Source organism: Eurosta solidaginis, chromosome 2 (genome assembly GCF_040869045.1).
Source record: "Eurosta solidaginis isolate ZX-2024a chromosome 2, ASM4086904v1, whole genome shotgun sequence".
NCBI lineage: Eukaryota > Metazoa > Arthropoda > Insecta > Diptera > Tephritidae > Eurosta > Eurosta solidaginis.
In genome coordinates this window covers 24,401,307-24,421,858 of record NC_090320.1, presented here as the reverse complement: position 1 = coordinate 24,421,858, position 20,552 = coordinate 24,401,307, and the positions used below count along the sequence as shown (strand labels likewise).

At 38.0% G+C, this 20,552-nt stretch overlaps 1 protein-coding gene and 1 long non-coding RNA gene across 3 annotated transcripts in view; one reads left to right on the top strand and one right to left on the bottom strand.

Annotated features, from left to right (window-relative positions):
* Shawl (Shaw-like) overlaps nucleotides 1-20,552 on the bottom strand; it is a 437,991-nt gene that overhangs the window by 26,598 nt on the left and 390,841 nt on the right. The window contains exon 13 of one of the 2 annotated variants that reach the window (XR_010949354.1): nucleotides 9,720-9,971. The exons of the other annotated variant lie outside the window; for it this stretch is intronic. The gene's annotated coding sequence lies outside the window, so the exon portion shown is untranslated. The remainder of the gene's footprint in view (nucleotides 1-9,719; nucleotides 9,972-20,552) is intronic. 2 annotated transcript variants of the gene reach the window in all.
* Nucleotides 1-20,552, top strand: part of LOC137239394 (uncharacterized) — an 853,500-nt gene that overhangs the window by 747,738 nt on the left and 85,210 nt on the right. The gene's annotated exons all lie outside the window — the stretch shown is intronic.

Here is a 20,552-nt window from a genome sequence, read left to right as displayed (position 1 = left end):
ACCAAGTTTTTTGTGAAATGGCAATGCTTTTTTTGCTTTCTTAATCTTTCACTGTACAAAATTTTCCTCTTTTGCTTGCTTTACTTGCGCGCCGCTACGCTGTAGTTCATTCGCATCGTGACCTGTATTGTCAGTAGCTCATTGTTGTTGGCTCTTTTTATGTGCAGTCGACTAAAAGATAGCCATTTCATTAGAATGCGCGCGTCAGTGATGACGCCAGACCGAAACTTATAAGCTTGAATGAGCAATCAAACATCAGCGAATTTAGTCGGTTGACAAATTATTCAGATTTATTTTGTATTATACATACATACATATGTACTTACTACGCCCGGTTTTTCAGTACAAGTTCGACTCAGTTTGTCAGTTAAACTACGCTTAAACTTATTCTGCAGTTTTATCAGCCTACTTTAACTGAAGTTTTTTTTTTAATTAGAAGAAAATTTTTTTAAGCGGAGTCGCCCCTCGGCAGTGTTTGGCAAGTACTCCGAGTGTATTTCTGCCATGAAAATTTCTCAGAGAAAACTTATCTGCTTTGCAGATGCCGTTCGCAGTCGGCATAAAACAAGTAGGTCCCGTCCCGCCCAATTTGTAGGGAACCCTAAAAAAGAGCACGATGCAAATTGGAAGAGAAGCTCGGTCTTAAAACTCTTCGGAGGTAATCACGCCCTTTGATTTATTTATTTATTTAACTGAAGTTTAAGCTGAGCTTAAGCTGCCCATCTGTCAGTGTTAAGCTCTAGTTAACTTATCAGTTATTTGCATTCGTTCACAATGGCGTGGAATATAGCCAACAAGCATTTGGGCTTCAGTACCATTAGAGCTCATGTTGATAACTAGGCATACTTCTAAAATCTCAAAAGTTGTTTCAAAACAGTGGCTCAACCTGAGGTTTATAGTGTTCTCACCAAAAAATGGAATATTTATAATGAAAAGAAGATTGCTTTCAACTTATGGTTCTGTAAATAGACTCAAATTTAAGATTCCAATACTACAGTATTTTGCGATAATAATATAAAACATGTATAATTTATTTTTAATTATTGCTATCAACCAAGTGCGTATTTTTCACAATAGACAGTTGTTGGTTTTGGTGGTACGATATTAGCGATCTTTTTTTAACTCAGCCTCAATGTCAATATCAAATGGAGAAATGTGTTGGATATTCATTTGAGAACTGTACATTTCTCAAAGATTGGATAATAATTTGATAATGATAACGTGAACTATAAATTTTACAAAATTTCGCAAAGGTTGAGTAAAGATTACGGAAGGAAATTGGATATCAACTCGAGAGATATCTGGTTTAAGAACAATTAGATAATGATTTTGGATATCAACTCCGAAATTAGATATATATTTCTATAAGGCTGGAGAAATATTTTTTGCATGTTTGTTGGGTAAACAAAATCCAGCTTTTGCGGTATCTACAAATTATCTGTTTTTAATATGCGAGACATGCTCATATTGCTTTATACAATTGTTTTTGCCTTTTTCTAACATCAATAACAAAAACAATTGTATAAAGAATTATTAGTTTGTCTCGCTAATTAAATACAGATATTAATATTGGCATAATAGTGAACACCTGAAGTGATGCTTATAAAAGCAATGCTATTAACCCAATGTTTCTAAGCTTTCGGATAGCGCGCCTATAAATATTCCACAAAATTAGGATTAAAACATATGGAATTAGTATGCCCCTAATGGTATATAAAGGAATAGCAACAAAACGGCATCTGCTTTTACACTAGCATAAAGTATGAATGTAAGCACAAAGACAAAGTTTCCATCGCCTTTGGCGATAAGGTGCTGTCGGATGCGAAAAAATGCGCGAGCGCTTTCTGCCGACAATATATAATGCATCCTACGGTCGACAAAGATAGACGGAGAGCCAATAGACACGCACATAAACACAAACTCAGCGCGTCACCAATTACCATCACCGCTAGAGAGGTTGAGGACGCCATTGGTCGCGCTAAACCATCCAAAGCAGTGGGCCCAGACGGCATAGCCATGCCGATGCTTAAAAACCTAGGGAAAGAGGGTTTCAAATATTTAGCGCATGTCTTCAACCTGTCTCTTTCCACCTTTGTCATACCCGAGAAATGGAAAATGGCCAAGGTGGTCCCGCTACTAAAGCCGGGGAAACCAGCTAACTTAGGTGAGTCATATCGTCCGATATCTCTCCTATCGCCAGTGGCAAAGACGCTTGAAGCCATTTTGCTCCCTTATTTCCAAGCACATTTGCAGCTAGCCCCTCATCAGCATGGCTTCAGAAAACTCCATAGCACTACCTCCGCGCTAAATGTCATTAGCACCCAGATAAATTGCGGTTTGAATCAATATCCCCACCATAGAACAGTACTCGTAGCGTTAGACCTATCAAAAGCTTTTGATACGGTCAACCATGGCTCGTTACTGCAAGACCTGGAAGGGTCCACCCTTCCCCCATGTCTTAAAAGGTGGACCGCAAATTATCTGGGTGGTCGGCAGGCATCGGTGCAATTCAGAAACGAAACATCAAAACAAAGGAGAATTAAACAAGGGGTGCCACAGGGTGGTGTCCTATCCCCGCTTTTGTTTAATTTCTACATATCTAAGCTACCTTCACCACCGGAAGGAGTCACAATCGTTTCCTACGCCGATGACTGCACAATAATGGCCACAGGCCCAGGCCCAAAGATCGATGAGCTATGCAATAAAATAAACGGCTATCTCCCTGATCTCTCCAGTTTTTTCGCATCGCGAAACCTGGCATTGTCACCGACTAAATCTTCCGCAACCTTATTTACAACATGGACGCCCCATATGTCGACCATATTGAACATCCACGTCGATGGCACTACGCTACCAACTGTCCTACACCCCAAAATCTTGGGTGTGACGTTTGATCAGGATCTACATTTTGGTGCGCACGCAACCGCAATTGTTCCAAGAATTCGGAGCCGTAATAAAATCCTCAAATCCCTTGCTGGCAGTACCTGGGGAAAAGATAAAGAAACGCTCTTGACCACATACAAAGCAATTAGCCAGCCGATTACGTGCTACGCGTCACCCATATGGTCGGCAAGCCTAAAAACCACCCACTGGAAGAAACTACAGGCCTGCCAAAATACTGCTCTCAGAATCGCCACGGGCTGTCTTCTCATGTCCCCAGAACACCATCTGCATAATGAGGCGAGAATACTCCCCATCAGGGAGAGAAATGAGATGCTGACCAAACAGTTTCTGTTGAATACCCAGAAACCTGGGCATCCCAACAGACATCTGATTGACGAACCAGCACCGCCTAGGGGCCTAAGGAGTCATCTCCGTAAGCATTTTGAGGAAATACGGCACCTGAGAACCCAGCCGTATGAAGCGGAAAAACACAAGCAGGTCCTTGGTGAACTCCATAGACAGGCGTCGGACCTTTATGTCGGGAATTGCCCGGTGAATCCAGTACTTGAAGAAAAATATCCAGAACTCGCAGAAGAGGAACGCATACTCCCCAGGGAAACGCGTGTCACTCTTGCTCAACTTCGTTCTGGATACTGTAACAGGTTAAATTCTTACCTATTCAGAATCAACCCCGACATGCAAAATGTATGCCCTGCTTGCAATGTGTCCCCACATGACACCAACCATCTCTTTAATTGTAATGTGGAACCAACGCCTCTAACACCCCTTTCCTTATGGTCCACCCCTGTTGAAACGGCAAGTTTCCTTGGACTCCCGTTAGAGAATATTGATGACAATTTGTGATCGGTCGCTGCTATTGGGTGGGGCGAGCATTGCTACAACAACAACAACATGAATGTTGGAGATTTCGGGTTCAATACTCAGCTCCCGAAAAGATAGCTGATGAAGAAGCGAAATTCAGAAACGTGTCCTAGTAACCATCGCCGTTTTTAAACTTTGTAATTTTCCTCTAACATCAATTACAAATTATCTATATACAAAACTCCAACCCCAAACACGGCCGTAAACTTTGACAACAAAACTGCTTAGTAGAGCTTACGATTTCTTCTCGAACACAAGCGAGATTTTCGAGACCCGAGAAATCAATAATTGAACTTCTCGGAGATTCTCCTATCTTGAAATACTCGTAAATCTCGCGAGCTTCTCGACATTCTTACTTAATCGCTGTATGGACAGCAGTAATACACTTAGTTTTCTTACTTGTGACTTTTTTGTTGATTATATTGCTTCAATGACATTTAACTCAAAACATATTTATTATACATATAATTTTGTTCGCAATATTTTATTTTTTAACGAGACATCAAGAACACGGCTTCCCGCGAGATTTTCGAATCTCGAATTACTTGTAAGGCTCGCGAGATTCTCGAATTTCTCGTAATACTCGCGATCTTCTCGGCTTCTAATTCAATCGCTCCGTTGTCAATATTCTACACATTTCGGGGTTTTTTTACTTGGGGTTTGCAGACATTTTCGCTTGTGCTCCAGAAGAAATCGTATGCTCTACATAAAACAGTTCAATGTCAATTGCAGCACCATAAACCTTTTAAAGCTATTCGAATAGTTCAACTAAACGAGTATTCAATTATTCGATCTAAGATTTTTTCGAGAATCTCGCGAGGAGGCGAGACTCGCGAGAAATCTCTTCTCGAACATGTTCGAGAAATCGTAAGCTCTACTGCTTAGTAGTTTAACTGTAGTTTAAATTTGACTAGAGTTTAAGCGAACTTAGTTTAAGCTTAGTTTAACTAAGTACTGAAAAAGTTGGCCTTAATACCTCTACGAAAATCGATGTCAACTTCAAATGTTTGAAATTAAGTACATAGGCGGTGAAGCACAAAGTGTTTATTGGGCGAATTTCGACAAAAAAAAAAAGAATGGAATGGGTCGTCATTTTATCGAAGTTGTCACAACATAAATCTTTTAAAGCTATTCGAATAGTTCAATTAAACGAGTATTCAATTATTCCATCTAAGATTTTTGTAAGTTAGTTAATCGAATTTCACTATTCGAATAATGGAAATGCTTAGATTATTCGAATTGTCGCAACTCAATGATTATTCGAATACCTCATACCAACGTTCGATTTTTGTTTATTACGTATACGTCATGTATGCACCGCTTAACCGCGTAAGCGATTTTGGCCGCTTCGTAACAATTCACGCAGCTATCCCTGTTTCGAGATAACTGACGCCAACTGGGGGCACCAAGACCGATCAAGTCTGCCTCAGCCGGCCTCTCTCAAGTCTGTACAGGTTTTTCGCTTACTCTGCTTCCATAATATGAATTTGGAAGGGCAGCCTTTTGGTTTTTATTCGCTGCACTATCTTCATATCTGCGTAAAGCTCATACAGCTATTCTTTAAACCTGATTCAATGCTCGCTTTCTGCATCGCCGACAGAACCATAAATCTTCCGGAGAGTTTCTCTCGAACACTTCAAGAGCCATCTCATCTCCCGCACTGCGCACGACCCCGAGCCATACATCAGGACAGTAATGATGACCTACTTGTTGTAGCGCATCATTTTTGTTCGTCGAGAGGGGACCTTGCTCTTCAATTGCCTACCCTTGTTAGCAAGAGTTATTCTCTGCTTGAGTTCTAAGCTAACATTCTTTTTGCTAGTAATTCTGGTTCCCAAAACAGAAGAAATCTTTGACAGTTCCGAATTTATATCCGGGGCTGTTAGTGTGATTGCTTAAAAGATACTGAAATATTTTCATATATCAAAATGTGTGCCCCTTAGTAAAATTTTCTGAAAACGGAAAGGTGTAAGTAGGCGTAGAAAAATTTGAAATAAAATCAATGTTTTTGTGAGAATGTCAAAAATTGGGCAAAAATCGTAATTTTTGCCAATTTCGAGAGTCTCTTTGTTGTCATCGCAAATAATTAGGGCTTCAAAAAATAAGGATTAAGTCAAATTTTTTTCTATTATGCTTTACCTGAACCTTCTACGATGTAAAAGACGCTCGCAATGTACCGAGTAGTTCAGAAGTTGTCCCGAAATGACGCCTTAAATAATCCCGAAGTGATCTTGAAATCTTTCCAAATTGGTTCTTAAAGAGTATCGAAATAACTTCGAAAATATTCTTGAAAATGTCTTTAAACGATCCGGTAACTTTCCCGAATAGATTTCGAAATGATCCTCAAGCTATCTGAAAGTCATACCTAAATAAAACGCGAAGTGATTCTGAAATTGTTATGAGCCCGAGGAAAACATTTTTTCAAACAATGTCACCTCTCGGAAATGTTTTGGATTTCCTTCGAGCGTGTTCTGCGAGGAAAAGATTACCTCCGTAAAAAAAAAACAAAACAGTCGCGATTTAGAATAGGAATAAAATATGATAAATATAAAATTAATAAATGTAAGGCGCGATAACCTCCGAAGAGATCTAAGGCCGAGCTTCTCTTCCAATTTGCGTCGTGCTCCTATTGATTTTCCCTACAAATCGGCCGGACGGGACCTACATGTTTTATGCCGACTCCGAACGGCATCTGCAAGGCAGATGAGTTTTCACTGAGAGCTTTTCATGGCAGAAATACACCCGGAGCGCTTGCCAAACACTGCCGAGGGGCGACCCCGCTTAGAAAAATTTTCTTCTAATTGAAAAACCTGATTTCTAAAATTTTGATGTTGCTTTGCCCGGGGTGTGAACCCAGGGCATACAGTGTGGTAGGCGGAGCACGCTACCATCACACCACGGTGGCCGCCAACCGAAGTGACCGAAGTGATCCTTAAATCGTTCCAAATTGTCTCGAAATAATTCCGAAAATAATCCAGATGTGATTCTAAAAATGCCCCAAAATTGCACTGAAATAACTTGGAAATAATCCCGAAGAGCTCCTGAAGTAATCTCGAAATGTTCACGAAACAGTCCCGAAAGAGTTTAAAAATGGTCCGAGTATATTCGATACAGCCCAGGGCAAAGACAGGCCAAAATGTGTATACTTCCTGAGACGAAAGTATTGGCGAAACTTATTAATCTAAGCAGGGAGGATCTACGAATTCTTACTGGGTAATATACGGGACACTGTGGTATTCTATATCACCTAAGTAAGTTAAATCTATCCGATACTCAAATTTGTCGTTTCTGTGAGCTGGAGGATGAAACGCCGGTTCACATTCTCTGCGAATGCGTCGCTCTGGCAAGGCAGAGTCTCTCCCATCTAGGTTGTGTGACTCTTAATCCCTAAGTGATATGAAGTAAAAAGCTTGAAGAAGTACTCAAATATCTATAAAGCCTCCACATACAAAATTAGGCTGAAAGTCATGCACAATAGATCCACACAAAGGTGGCAGTGCTTCCGTAATATAATGTTTCGTTGAAATGCAGATGCGCCAATAAGTAGCAGCGTAAATCCAACTTGGCTTACACCCGAACTTAGACTCCCTTCCTTTTTTGGAATAGTTTGTGTTTAAAATATGCCTCAGTAGGGGTAGAAAGGTAATTTATTTGAAATTAACTGTACAATTGAATCTCACGCTGAGTATATAATGTTCTGTTACACTCGAACTTAGACGCCCTTACTTGTTATATTATAGAAGTGTCCTACACATATATTTATTTACTGAATTATGCTTACATTATATCCAGTTCATTGCTGTTCTGAACAAAATTTTCCACTCTATTTTCCTAACTGCAAAACAAGTGACTGTCAAATATAGCTAACTGTACTAAAATGTCTTCCTACTGTCAATTAGCAGAATAATCGAAAATACGACAATTAAAAAACCAAACTGTGTTGACTTAACATGAATTGTGCATTAGTGTAAATTCAAATTCAAAATTGGAATAAATGGATTAGAGATTCGGTTTTGAAAATTCTAGGAAAATGTCAAAAATAAAAACAAAATTAGCTTTGGTAAAGTCTTTGTTGAGTTTGCAATGACAAGTCTTGTGGGTATATTAACTCCCTTAGCCTTGCCACGTGTCAGGATAGATTTCAGGGTTGCATAGGTTGCAAAAAATGTTTTTTCTTTTTCACCTTGCCTATTCATTAGTATTTAGAGTAGCATTTTCATTGTGCCTTAATCATTTCACCTTCAATAACTCAACAAGAAAATAAACGAATATGCAATGAAAAGTTTCAGTCAGAACAACGAACAACTCTGTATGAGAGTTCTATAGCTTTTATAAATAACTAGCTTATGCCCGTGGGTTTCACCCTACGGTTCTACAAATATATGCAAAATAAATAAAATAAATTTTAAACTATATTAAAGTTGTGTGTTTGACATTTTGTAATATTATTTGGAGTATAAATAAAAAGATTTTTCGATGAGCTAACTCTGGAGCAGGCTACGTATATTTGGTCATGAGTTGGTAAGATTGACTCCTAATACAGCGAATGACTATCCTTGAGCTTTATTGATAGACATTGCGTAAGCCAACCTAATAGGAAATTGGACGCGTTTAAAATTGAAAGGCATATGTCTGGGTATTAATGGAATCCTTGGTATGAAAACTTTATTGTTTCCGAAATTTCCCGATAAAATCATTGCTTAAATGACATTCGGTAAAAGTTTTGTGATGATAAGCCTTGTGCCATTATATAAGCAAGGAGGAACCAAATTGCGAATCACACTTATTATGGACCCTCTATTAAGGATCAATCTATGATGAGGAATTCCTGACGGCTATAAGGAGTTAAGAAACTCAAACGGATAGTGCACAGCTAGCAATTCTTCTACGACTGTGTTAATGTATTGATAAGTTATCTTAATCTCTGCTAGTTTTTCTTGGATTTTGACATTAACGATATTAACACACTCATTTTTAGATGCCAAAATTGCCCTTACTCGAAGTCATTTATAATTTGTATAATTGGATTCTATATTTGGAAATATATAATAGCTAATAGCTAATGTAAAGCTTCATTTGAATTTTTTATAGATATAGAAGATGTAGATGTTAACTGAAGTTAACAAAAGCTTCGGCAGATTACTAAACATCCCAAAGGAATAACAGTCAAACTCAACTCTGCAGTCAAACTTTAGCTATTAAAATAACCTAAGTTTGTACGGCAGCCATAGTTCTTAAAAATCCCCTTTATAGGGAAGGTACCGCGCCCCCTTTTCCCCAATTTCACATTTTACTGGAGGTATAATAAGGACTTAAATTCATATAGCTCCTTGTCAATTTTCATTATCCTACCATTACTACATCCAGAGGTATGCAGTATGATATATTCCATTTGTATGGGAGGTGCCATACTCCCTTCTCCCTCACCTCACATTTTCTTGGAGGTGTTAGGGATTGACCTCATATAACTCCATACTGAATTTCAATGTTCTAGCATGATTAATTCCAGAGTTATGCAGTACTAAAGATTCCATTTGTATGGAAGGTGCCACGCCCTTTTATATATAGTAATTATTTTTAGCCTACGAACATCATTGGAAGGTTTCTGGTGAGTGGTGCAAATTTGGTTGTGATCGGTCGATCCGTTTAGGACGCAACCCAATCTATACCTACATACATACATACATACATACACACATACATACATAATTTGAATTTTACATGCCATCTATGTACATATATGCTGGCATGTGAAATGGCTTAAAATATTGAAGAGAAACGCGGAAACTTAAAAAGTTTTAAGCAAATACAAATTGCTAATACAGTGGATTAATTTGTTAAATTAAAATTGTTTTTATGTACTCATGCATATTTTCTGTCGTGTTGTTATTGGGTGTACCATTGGGTGGTGTTTTATAAAAGTTTTTTGTAAGAGGTGAACTTTTAATACTTACCTACTTACCCAATTTCACTCTTAACCATTTTAAAGATTATGTCAATCCAACAAGGCGTGCCAGCCGCTTCTATGCTCCGCCAACTGGCGCAAATTGGTCACACCATTCAAATCGTTTTCCACCTAGTGCTTCGCGCTCAGTGGGCGCCGCGTTCTTCATCTGCTTCCGTAAGCGTGCTCAGATAAAAATACTTCTTAGACGGTGCATCATCTTTCATTCGCATAACATGGCCTAGCTGGACTGTGTTGATATCTGCATTAAAATCGTACGGCTTATCATTAAATCTTTGAACTTTTAATAAGCTTCTATAGATAACAAACACACAGAAACATCCAAAGCAGCTGTTCATGTGTATACCATACATGCCAATGTTAAAAAAGTTTGGCAATGTAGAATTCATATATCTAGCACATGTTTTCAATTGGTCTTTTTCGACCTACATTATCCCCGAAAAATGGAAAATAACAAAGTGGTACCGCTTCTTAAGCCTGGAAAACCAACTAACGTGGCAGAATCATATCTTCCCATATCTCATCTATTGCCAGTTGCGAAGATACTTGAATACATTCTATGGCTTCTAAAAAATACATTGCACTACCACTGCGCTAATCGACATCAACACACAGACAAATTACGTATTGAATCAAAAACCCCACCACAAAACAGTACTCGTAACGTTAGATTAATGAAAATCTTTTGATTCAGTCAGGCACGGCACGTTTCCGCAAAACCTGGAGGTGCCCCGCTTCCTTATGGTCTTAAAAGGTGAGCCACAAACTATCTGTCTACTCAGCAGGCATTGGTGCAATTTAGAAACGTAATATCTACACCGAGAAGAATTAAACAAGGGGTGCCATAGGGTGGTGTTCAAGCCCCCCTTTTTTTAATTTCAACATATTGGAGCTCCCTTGCCCACCAGAAGGAGTTACCATTGTATCCTACGCAAATTACTCCACTATAATGACTACAGGTCCCAGCCCACCCATTGATGAGCTATGTAATAAAAGAAACGACTAGCTCCCTTGTTTATCCAGCTTCTTCGTCTCGCGAAATCTGACATTCTCACTGACCAAAAGATCGGCGACCTTATTTACAACATACACAAAATAAATGTTGAGCTTTTGGACATCCACGACGATGGTATTACCACCGACTATGTTACACCCAAAATTACTGGATTTTTTTTTTTTTTTGATCAAGACAAGCGCGCATATGTAATTGCACCTATAATCAAGAGGTGTGATAAAATCAACAAATATCTTGCCAGCAGCAATTGGGGTAGAGATAAAGAGACGCTCATTACCACTTAAAAAGCAATTGACCGGCTGCTTGCATGCTACGCGTCCCCAATAATTTAGCCAAGCCTAAGGATTACTCACTGGAAGAGATTACAGGCATATAAAATATAGGGCTCAGAACTGCCACGGAATTTCTTCTAATGTCACCAGAACACCATTTACCTAGCGAGGCGAGTTCCCATTAAGGAGAGAAACTAAATGTTGAACAAACCATTCCGGTCGAATACTCGGAAAGCGTGGCAGACCAACATACAACTGATTGCAGACGCTTTGGTATCCAGAGACTTAAGGAGTCATCGACGTAAGCACTATGAAGAAATCGGGTGCATAAAAATCCGACGTTTCAACCCCATGGGCATAAACAGGCCCTCAGTCTCATTCATTATAGGTCGGCGCAGGTAAGGCCGTTAATTGCCCTGCAAACTTCGGTCTAAATGCCAAATACCTGAAACTGGTAACTGCAGTTGAGGAAAGCAATCTCCAGAGGTAGACATGCATTACTCTAGCACACCTTCGATCTGGATACTGTGATAGATTAAACACTATAGAGATAGATTAAAACTAATACAGAGTTTTACCAATATATACAATTTGCTTTTGAGTCTGCTTAGCTATGTACAGAATAAGCAAATTGGATATGATACAGTCATCAGCTGTAATTTGCATCCAAACATTGTCTTAAACAGAGCTCGACAACAGCTTTGAAGTTTTTCCACAGCTCCTCCACTTTATACGAGGCCTTACTGATCTTCAGGTTCTTTCGAAATTTCTACGATATATGCTCGCTATATAAAACCGCATGCAAAGAAATTCAGGATGGACGAAATTTTACATCTTGTGTCTAGGCTTCATGAACATGATTTAAAAAGGACCAGCAAAATTTCGTTCCAGATATGGAAAAATTTTTGGTCGTGAGAGGTTAGGTCAACGTAAATTGAATTTGAAAATGATCCAAAGGCCGAAAAAAAATGTTTGCAACATTTATTAGCTTTCCATGAAACCGGAAAATTATTAAAAAAAAAAGCGAGCCGGAAAGAGGTGTCACTTTGCCTTACCATACAAGAAAAGATCAAGAAGTAATTTCGAAACGTAAAACTATTTAGTAAAACCTTACATAGTAGGAAAACACAACAGCTATACTGCCTTGGAAGCAGCTGATTACAGCATAAATACTGTAGGCCCACCAATTTTTAGGCATAATCCAGTGGTTTGGCAAGCATTTGGAGGGTATTTCTGCCATGGAAAGCTTCTCAACGAAAATTCTTCTGCCTGCAGATTCCGTTCGCAGTTGACTTATGGGCCTCGTCCCAACAATTCTTAGGAAACATTAAGAAGTTGCACATTGCAAATCGAAAGAGAAGCCCTGACCCAGCCTTCTCGGGGGTATATCGCGCCTTGAGTTGGTTTGTGTTTTGTTTTTTTTTTCGTGCAAAAAAATCAGTGCCTCGTAATTCACAGCATGATCTGGTCCTACAACTTCCTTACTTCCTTTTATGTTTCTGCATAAAAGCCTCGTTTCGAATCACCCTATATACATACATTTATGATTGTATTAGTTTAAAGGTGAAATGCGCTGTTCTAAACCAGAAATGGCGCTTTAAAAATAAAAAGCATAATAGTGAAAGCGATAAAGGTGCAGACAAGATGAGTAAATCGTCGAGTGGGAAGCTTTCAATAAACGAGATGATTACAGCACGACCGCTACTGTTATATGAAAATAATATGGTAGCCTACTATTCCGAAGGTTCTTTGTTCAAGTTGCGGAAGAAATAACATAGAATTACTATAAGTACAAAAAAAATTTCTAAATGTGGTCGCTCCTTGACAGTGATTTGGCAGCCACTCCGAGTGTGTTGCTGCCTTGGAAAGTATTCTCAAAAAAAGTCACCTAAATTGCAGATTCCGTTTGGAGGTGGCATAAAAAATGTCGCTTCAATGAATTTGTATGAAAAGCCTACCAGGAATTGGTAAAGAAGTTCGGCCCAAACCTCCTCGACGGTACATCACTGCCATTTCTTATTTTTGTGTGAGAGATGAAACAAAATTGCTGTGTGCGCTTGTTGGCTTTCGTAGTGGCTGAAGTGTGGTCATTAAGTGGTGCTAGCAGCTTTTTGGATGATTTTTAAGTTATGTGAAAATGTTGGCATAAAAATGTTTTATTTTAAATTTTTTTTATTTTTGAAATTTTGAAATTATAATTTGCATAAAGTCCTGTAAAACGCAGTTCAGCTTTTGTAAGTACTACAAAAAAAGGAAAACATTTCTTAATAAAGGAAAAATTTCTAGTCTACAGAGTTTTTTGCGAAGTTTACAAATGGTGTTTTCTTTTCTGGAAAAAATTTTAATTTTAAACTTAATTTCTAACCTTTGAACTGGGTCACCTGGAGCAATTCAAAGTGACTCTACTTGTTAGTAATGATAGCCCTTTTTCATTTATTGGAAAATATTTTGTGAAAGGAACACACAAACTCACGAAAGAGCTGAGTAAAACCAACAGGGTAACATTATTTTCAGAAAAGAAAAGGCCAATAGTAAAGAATAATTTCGCATCATTTCGAAAATTTAAGTTCTGTCGCAAGCAACTGCGTTGACATTAATTTTTTACGCTTAAGCCATGACGCAATAAAAGCAGAAAGGTGAAGTCAATAGTAGAACAACAAAAATTTGACATCTCCCATAATCCGAGCATAAATTTTAAAGTAGTAGGGAGGGAAAATTTGTGATTATTGCTTTACTATTTTAGTAATGTAATCTGCGAAAAAAAGCCAAACTCGATATATCTCCACAATGGAAATGGGGGAATGAAAGAAAGTTAAAGAAAAATCAAAGGAAATACGGAGAAAAAGTAGAGGTAGTTAGAAAGTAGGAACGTGCGAGTTGCAGGAGGAAACGGTTGAGCACGTTCTCTGTCCATGTCCTGCACTCGCCAGGTCAAGGCTCCAGTTATTAAGGGCGGTAGAGTTACCAGATCTCGAAGCAGCAATTAAGCTAGATTCTTGAAAACTTGTAGTATTTATCAAAAGGACGGAGTTATTCTGTAACGTAAGTCCTGCCACCTAATTAAAGTTCTTCCATTTGGTCGTCAAACAAAATCTGGTAGCACTAATTCAATCTATGGCCGGCCAGTTCAACCAAACCTAGAACGTCGGAAAAGTAAACAGAACAAGAGGGAGATGAAGAGTGAGAATGAAAGTAACAATAAGGGCAATGGTTTGAGGCAAAGCAGTGAAAAGAGGTTAACAGGAAGATTAAGAATAAGCATAAGATGAAGAGTAATAGTGAGAGTTAGACTTGGATAAAAGCAAGATTGGAAAAACTAAGAGGAAAAAAAGCAGGAAAATTTTCGAAACAATGAAAAGGATCGGGAAATTGAATGAGAGAATTAAGGTAAATTGGAAAATTCAGGGGGAATAGGAAATAAGAGAAAAAAAGGCTAGACAGAGGAAAGGCAAGTGTATAAATAGAGAAAGTCAGAACAATGTTTTTGTCGGGTTTAATCATAGGGCTGGGAGTATTTTATGTTTCCCTAAGCAAGAAAGCGTTAGCCAGAGCTATTTCAAACAAAGTTCTGTTATGCCAAAGTTTTTTTTTTGCTATTGGTAAATCTGTAAGCTCTGATTTGCTGGAGCTTCGTAGTTGTTAAACAGTGGTCACCGCACCATAGCTCAATTGAGCCAGACTTCACACATATTCTTACTCTCCATCATCCGTCGTTAGCGAGACAGCAACGGCTGTCGCAAAAATGTTAATGTTCCCTGTGAGAAATATCACGATTAGGAAACACAACTGGTATGACGGCCTTTCCATATGCAGCTCATCTTCCAAACATACTTAGGTTTGGGTATATTATATTAATTAACTTTTCACTACTATATGAGTTTTTTTAAATTATTTTAACAAAAGTTGTAACAATTTCATTCTTTATCCGAACCAAAAAAAAATTTTACTTCAGCACTTCAAAAACCTACTATAAAATGTTAAAAAAAAACTTAGCGAAATAGTAAAAAAATTTACTTTAACGTAGCTTTATGTTTTAAGTCAGATGCATATACAATATTATAAACATTTTTTATTTCCCCGGTTACGGGAAATGTATTAGTTTCGGAAATATAATTTTTTAAGCGAGTGATCGCCTCTATTTTTGCGATATTTGAGGGACTTGAGAATATTTCAAACTAATTCTGAATCAAAAATGAAATTTTCAAAAATGTTTACTATTAATGCATCCTCTGGATTTTGTAATTTTAACTTCAATTTCCTGCTGGGATCCTCATGCTTTCGTTCCCACTAATACACTTACATCTTAATTTTTGCCGACCACTGCTGCAAAACTTCTGCCGCTATATATTTTTACGCCAGCCACCTCTTTCTGCTTAATGTCCTAGCGCTTGGTTTACATAAATAATAGTTGGTTCTTTGGACCGTATACCTTCAATGGCAAGTTTTCCTGTTACAAGTCTACCAGATACTTATACGCAACTTCATAATATTGTACCAGATTGTTCATTATCTTAATGACGTAAGCAGTATATTTCCATATTCCTTAATTGTGGACGAAGTGATACTCTGAAGATTTGGCCCTTGTTCTTTTTGTTGTAGTACCAGTGCTTCGCCACATCTAACAAGTGCGACCGATCACAAATTGTCATCAATATCCTCTAACGGGAGTCCAAGGAAACTTGCAGTTTCAGCAGGGGTAGACCATAATGAGAGTGGTGTTAGAGGCGTTGGTTGGTTCGACATTGCACTTGAAGAGATGGTTGGTGTCATGTGTGGACACATTGCAAGCAGGACAAATATTTTGTATGTTGGGGTTGATTCTAGATAGGTAAGAGTATAACCTGTTACAGTACCCAGATTGAAGTTGAGCTAGAGTGACGCGCGTTTTCCTAGGGAGAATGTGTTCCTTTTATGCAAGTTGTTAGTATTTTTCTTTAAGAATTGGATTCGCTGGGCAACTCCTGACATAGAGATCGGACGCCTGTTTGTGGATATCGCTGAGGACCTGCTTATGCATTTTTGCTTCATACGGCTGTGCTCGTAGGTGTCATATTTCCTCATAATGCTTATGGAGATGACCCCTTAAGCCCCTGGGAGTTTTGGCCTAATTAATCAGATGTCTGTTGGGATGCCCAGGCTTCTGCGTATTGAAAAGAAACTGTTTCTTCAGCATTTAAGTGCTCTCCCTAATGGGGAGCACCCTGGCCTCATTGTGTAGGTGGTGTTCTGGGGACATAAGAAGACAGTCCGTAGCGGTTCTGAGGGCAGTGTTTTGGCAGGCCTATATTTTCTTCAAGGGAGTAACCTTTAGGCTGGGCGACGATATCGGGGACGCGTAGCATGTAATCGGCCGGCCAATTGCTTTTTAAGTGGTAATGAGCGTTTCTTTTAACTCCACCCCAAGTGCTTCCGGCAAGAGATTTAAGGATTTATTATTTAGATTCAGCCGTTCAGTGCTGTTGGCTAAAACTTTACCATTTCCACTAAGGAAAAGAAAATAAATTCTTTCACAAAAAGAAATACAGACCGCAGACGTTATTTTTGCTGCACGTCACTTCATCATTCAGAATGGCATTAATGTAGTATTTTTTTATTATACTGAAGTCAAGTCACTTATATGTATAAGGGTTATTATTGTCAAATGCGTCTCCAGCTTGAGGAACTCAAAGGGGTTGATAAGCGCAATACAAAATTTTATAGCTTCAAAACTTCCGCAACCCAATTGTCAACCTCACCTACGCGAGGGGAGTCCTGTTACAAATATGAATGTATCATACACATATTTCGCAGGCGAGGCTCTGGTGACCCTAAGTTCTTCATGGAACTAGGGGGTGGGGAGGGCGGTATTGCCTAGAAGGTTTAATGTGGTCATATTAATCCTTCCCGGGATGGTCCGGCTAGTACATTTATGGTGCTTTGTTACCGGAACTTACCGGATCTATATCCGGCAAAGGACCATCAACATCGGTAATGCTCCCCAAAAATTATTCGGGCAGTATCTTTATCGTTAATACAACAACAACAACAACTCCATTTTGAAATATCGATTACATATGTCTGATTTTATTGCGTCATGTGTGTAAGCTACAAATTATTCTTAAATTCAATTACTTTCTGTATGTATTAATTACCTGATACATAATTCTTTTCGAACAAAATATTCTAGGTCGATATTCAATTTTCTAAGTACTCTTTGTTATGTTTTTAATTAGCAAAACATTTTCCTTGTTAATAAATATTACATCAAAATGAAAATGTGCGTGCACATACCATCAAAACTGTGAACTCTCTTAGAGTGCACGTTAAGATGGAGCATTTTATATATATGTAGCGGGTTCAGCAGCCATCAACATAAGTCAGTAAACCAAAAAGTTGAATGAAGTAGTTATAATCATTGAAAAAAATCGCATTTTCTATTCGAAGTTCATATTAGGTTCTGCCATCTCTGAATGGCAACCGCTAGCAATGACCTTAGTGCTTTGGCAACCAAAACGTATGAACAGTGACGTAGGACTGCCAGTACATAAGACAATTTCAACAAAATACTGACTCACACCGATTGACTTCCGAATCCTCTATATATCGGTCATAGAACTGGTAACTTCTTTTGAAATTTGTTTTGCCATAAGCGCTTGGCAAGAAATTCTGTTCATTCGTTTTATTTTAATTTGCAGAAGAAATGACATAACTGAAGATTTGTCTTCAAAATAAAGAGTTAAGAGGGTTTTTGCGGTAACGAATCTTCAAACAAATAATTTTTCTATTTCCAAAAAGAGGATTCAAATATCTCTTAAAATAAGTTTTTCACAAACATAAACAGATATATGTTTTTAAGTATTAATAATCTACGGTCCTTGGGACTCCTACCTTTCCCTAAAACTTACCCTAATCTTATGTTTGAAAATTATTGTAAGAAATAGCCACTTGAAATTTGGGGCTTCGCACAGTAGGCCCTACCGATCGATCTATTTATCAAGGCAATGGCGTACCATTTCGCTTCAAATTTAAATGACGTTCTAACCATAGGACAATCCTTCGTTAAAAAAATGATTATAAATATGCGCTGATTTCTCAAAGATGGGGCTTGTAACCTTGCGCAGGTGGAACTGAATAAGCTTGTTAAGTATTTTTTTTTTTTGACTCAGCAAGTGAAATAGCATAGAAGTTCACGGCCTCTAAAAAAGTTCGGATGTGTCCTTTTATAATTTACACGTGGTTTTGCATATTTTATGGTCGACGAATTTTTTTCTCCTGAACTTCTGACCAGCCTTAATGTACTTATATAAACATATTTTATATTAATTGACTACCATATATATGACGTTGATTTTCTAACAGCTCATAAATATTTAATTATATGTTGCTAGCGTTACATACATAACAGTTTAAATGTAAACATCTACTAAGTGAGTGCGAAGTATGAAGTAAGAAGACATACTAATAAAATGAACACCCACACCTGCACACAACATTCATGCATATGTGATTAGCAAACATTAGCTCATAATTTTATAGATTTCCTCTATGCCTATTCACATTTAACATGTTTAGCTTTTGTGTGAATATTGTGTAGTATTGCTGCAAACATGGCAATGTAGTTAATGTTGACATTTATGAGATTGCATCATATATAGCAAAATACTTGTTACCATACTTACTCATTTGCGAACTAAGGACAATATGAGTTAGTGCAAGCAGGTGACTGAACATAATTTGGCTGATTGGCTGACAACCCAGCAAATATTTGGAGTTTTAAAAGAGTCAGAAAGGTGTTCAAAATTGGAACACAAACCGTCTATATGAGCTCATTTTGTAATACGAAATGAACGCATTTCCTTATTGCGATGGTCGTCCAATATGAGCCTTTTTTCATAAATTATGTGAGCTTAAATTTAAAATTTAGCCAATCCTTTTTACGTTACGAAAACCCTCTTCAAGACATTGGTTAGATCGATATTAGAGTATGGCTCAATAGTCTGGAATCCGCGTTTTCAAGTCCATACTGACAGGCTCGAATCAATACAAAAACAGTTTTTACTATTTGCCTTAAGGAATTTTCAGTGGAACTCTTCATTTAATCTTCCACCTTATACCAAGCGATTAAAACTTATCAATCCTCCAACTCTTGCTAGTCGTTGATAAATGATTCGCGTAATTTTTACGACAAAACTATTGAATGGATCGATTTCGAGCCCATTTCTTCTGAACAAAGTGAACTTTAATGTGCCCTGTCGCTCTACGAGACACTACAAACCTCTTCTTTTAAAACAATGTAGAACGAATTTCGGACTTAACGAACCTTTCCGGTGTTTGTGCCTAGATTATAACTCTCACTCAAATACATTTGATATATCGGACTCCCTTTTTTCTATAAAAAAGGCTGTCCTTATCTCTCTTAATCGTTAGTGCTGTATATGCTTGTTTCTATATTCTACTACAAGACCCGGCAGACGTTGTCCTGCCCTAAATTTGGCAGGATACATTTTAATAAGCTTTTTCCTCTGCCTTCCCCCCTCTTCACTTTTTCCTAATCCTTTTATTCACTCCTCCCTCCGTCTTTTTCGCTTCATCTGTCTCCATCTTCGTCTCATTCTATCTCTTTCTCAATCTTCTTCTCCTTCTCTCTTTTGTCTTCTCTCAAGTTCTTCTCATTCTTACCCTCTACACAACTAAAGACTCTCCTGAATTAAAAAAAATGTCATAGTACCTCTAAATCGCGGGCCTCTTCAGAAACCACCCCCCCCCCCACCCACCCTCTCGGCGGGCCTGGTGATTTGCTATACCTGATATCATTCGCAATAATTTTTTTTTTTTATAAGCAGATTGTTTAATTAAACACCAAGCAATTACACGGAAGTATATCCGCACCACCTGAAAATATTGTTTATATAAATATTATTTGTATAAACAAATAAAAAAATTTACAATAAAAGAATATTGCGACTACAAACTGAGATATGACCTATCCTATCTCTCAAGTTAGATCAAAGTACACACGGGGTGCAAAACAAATTCAAAATCGGTTCAGTAGTTTAGGAGTCCATCGCGGCCAAAAATGTTGTGACACGTGTTTTTTATATATTAAGATTAATGTAAGTTTTACCCTCAGCTGGCGATATCTCTTCGGCAGCTGAGCAGGTTTAGATCTCGACGCTTGACAATCAATGACTCGGCCCAAAAAACAAAAAAAAAAAAACACAGAATTAGCCTGATGTCATTGGGCCACTTGAGGGCAGTGCACTGCCACAATGTCCAATTATTAATTATTATTAAATAGGAGTCCGATTACACTATTAAACAGGAGTCTGATCGGACCCCTAAAACGGAGTCCGCTCAGGCTCCTATTACGTTCATAATTTACTTTTTATATGACTCTTTTCAGAGTCAATTGTATAAATTCAATATGGGACTAGAACTGTCCTATTCAGGGCGGGTTTTTCGCATTAGTATCAAATTTTTAGGTAGCATATTGGAAAGTATGGCACAACAACCGGGATACTGTATAGCAAAAGCAATTCGTTGTTGCAACCAAAAA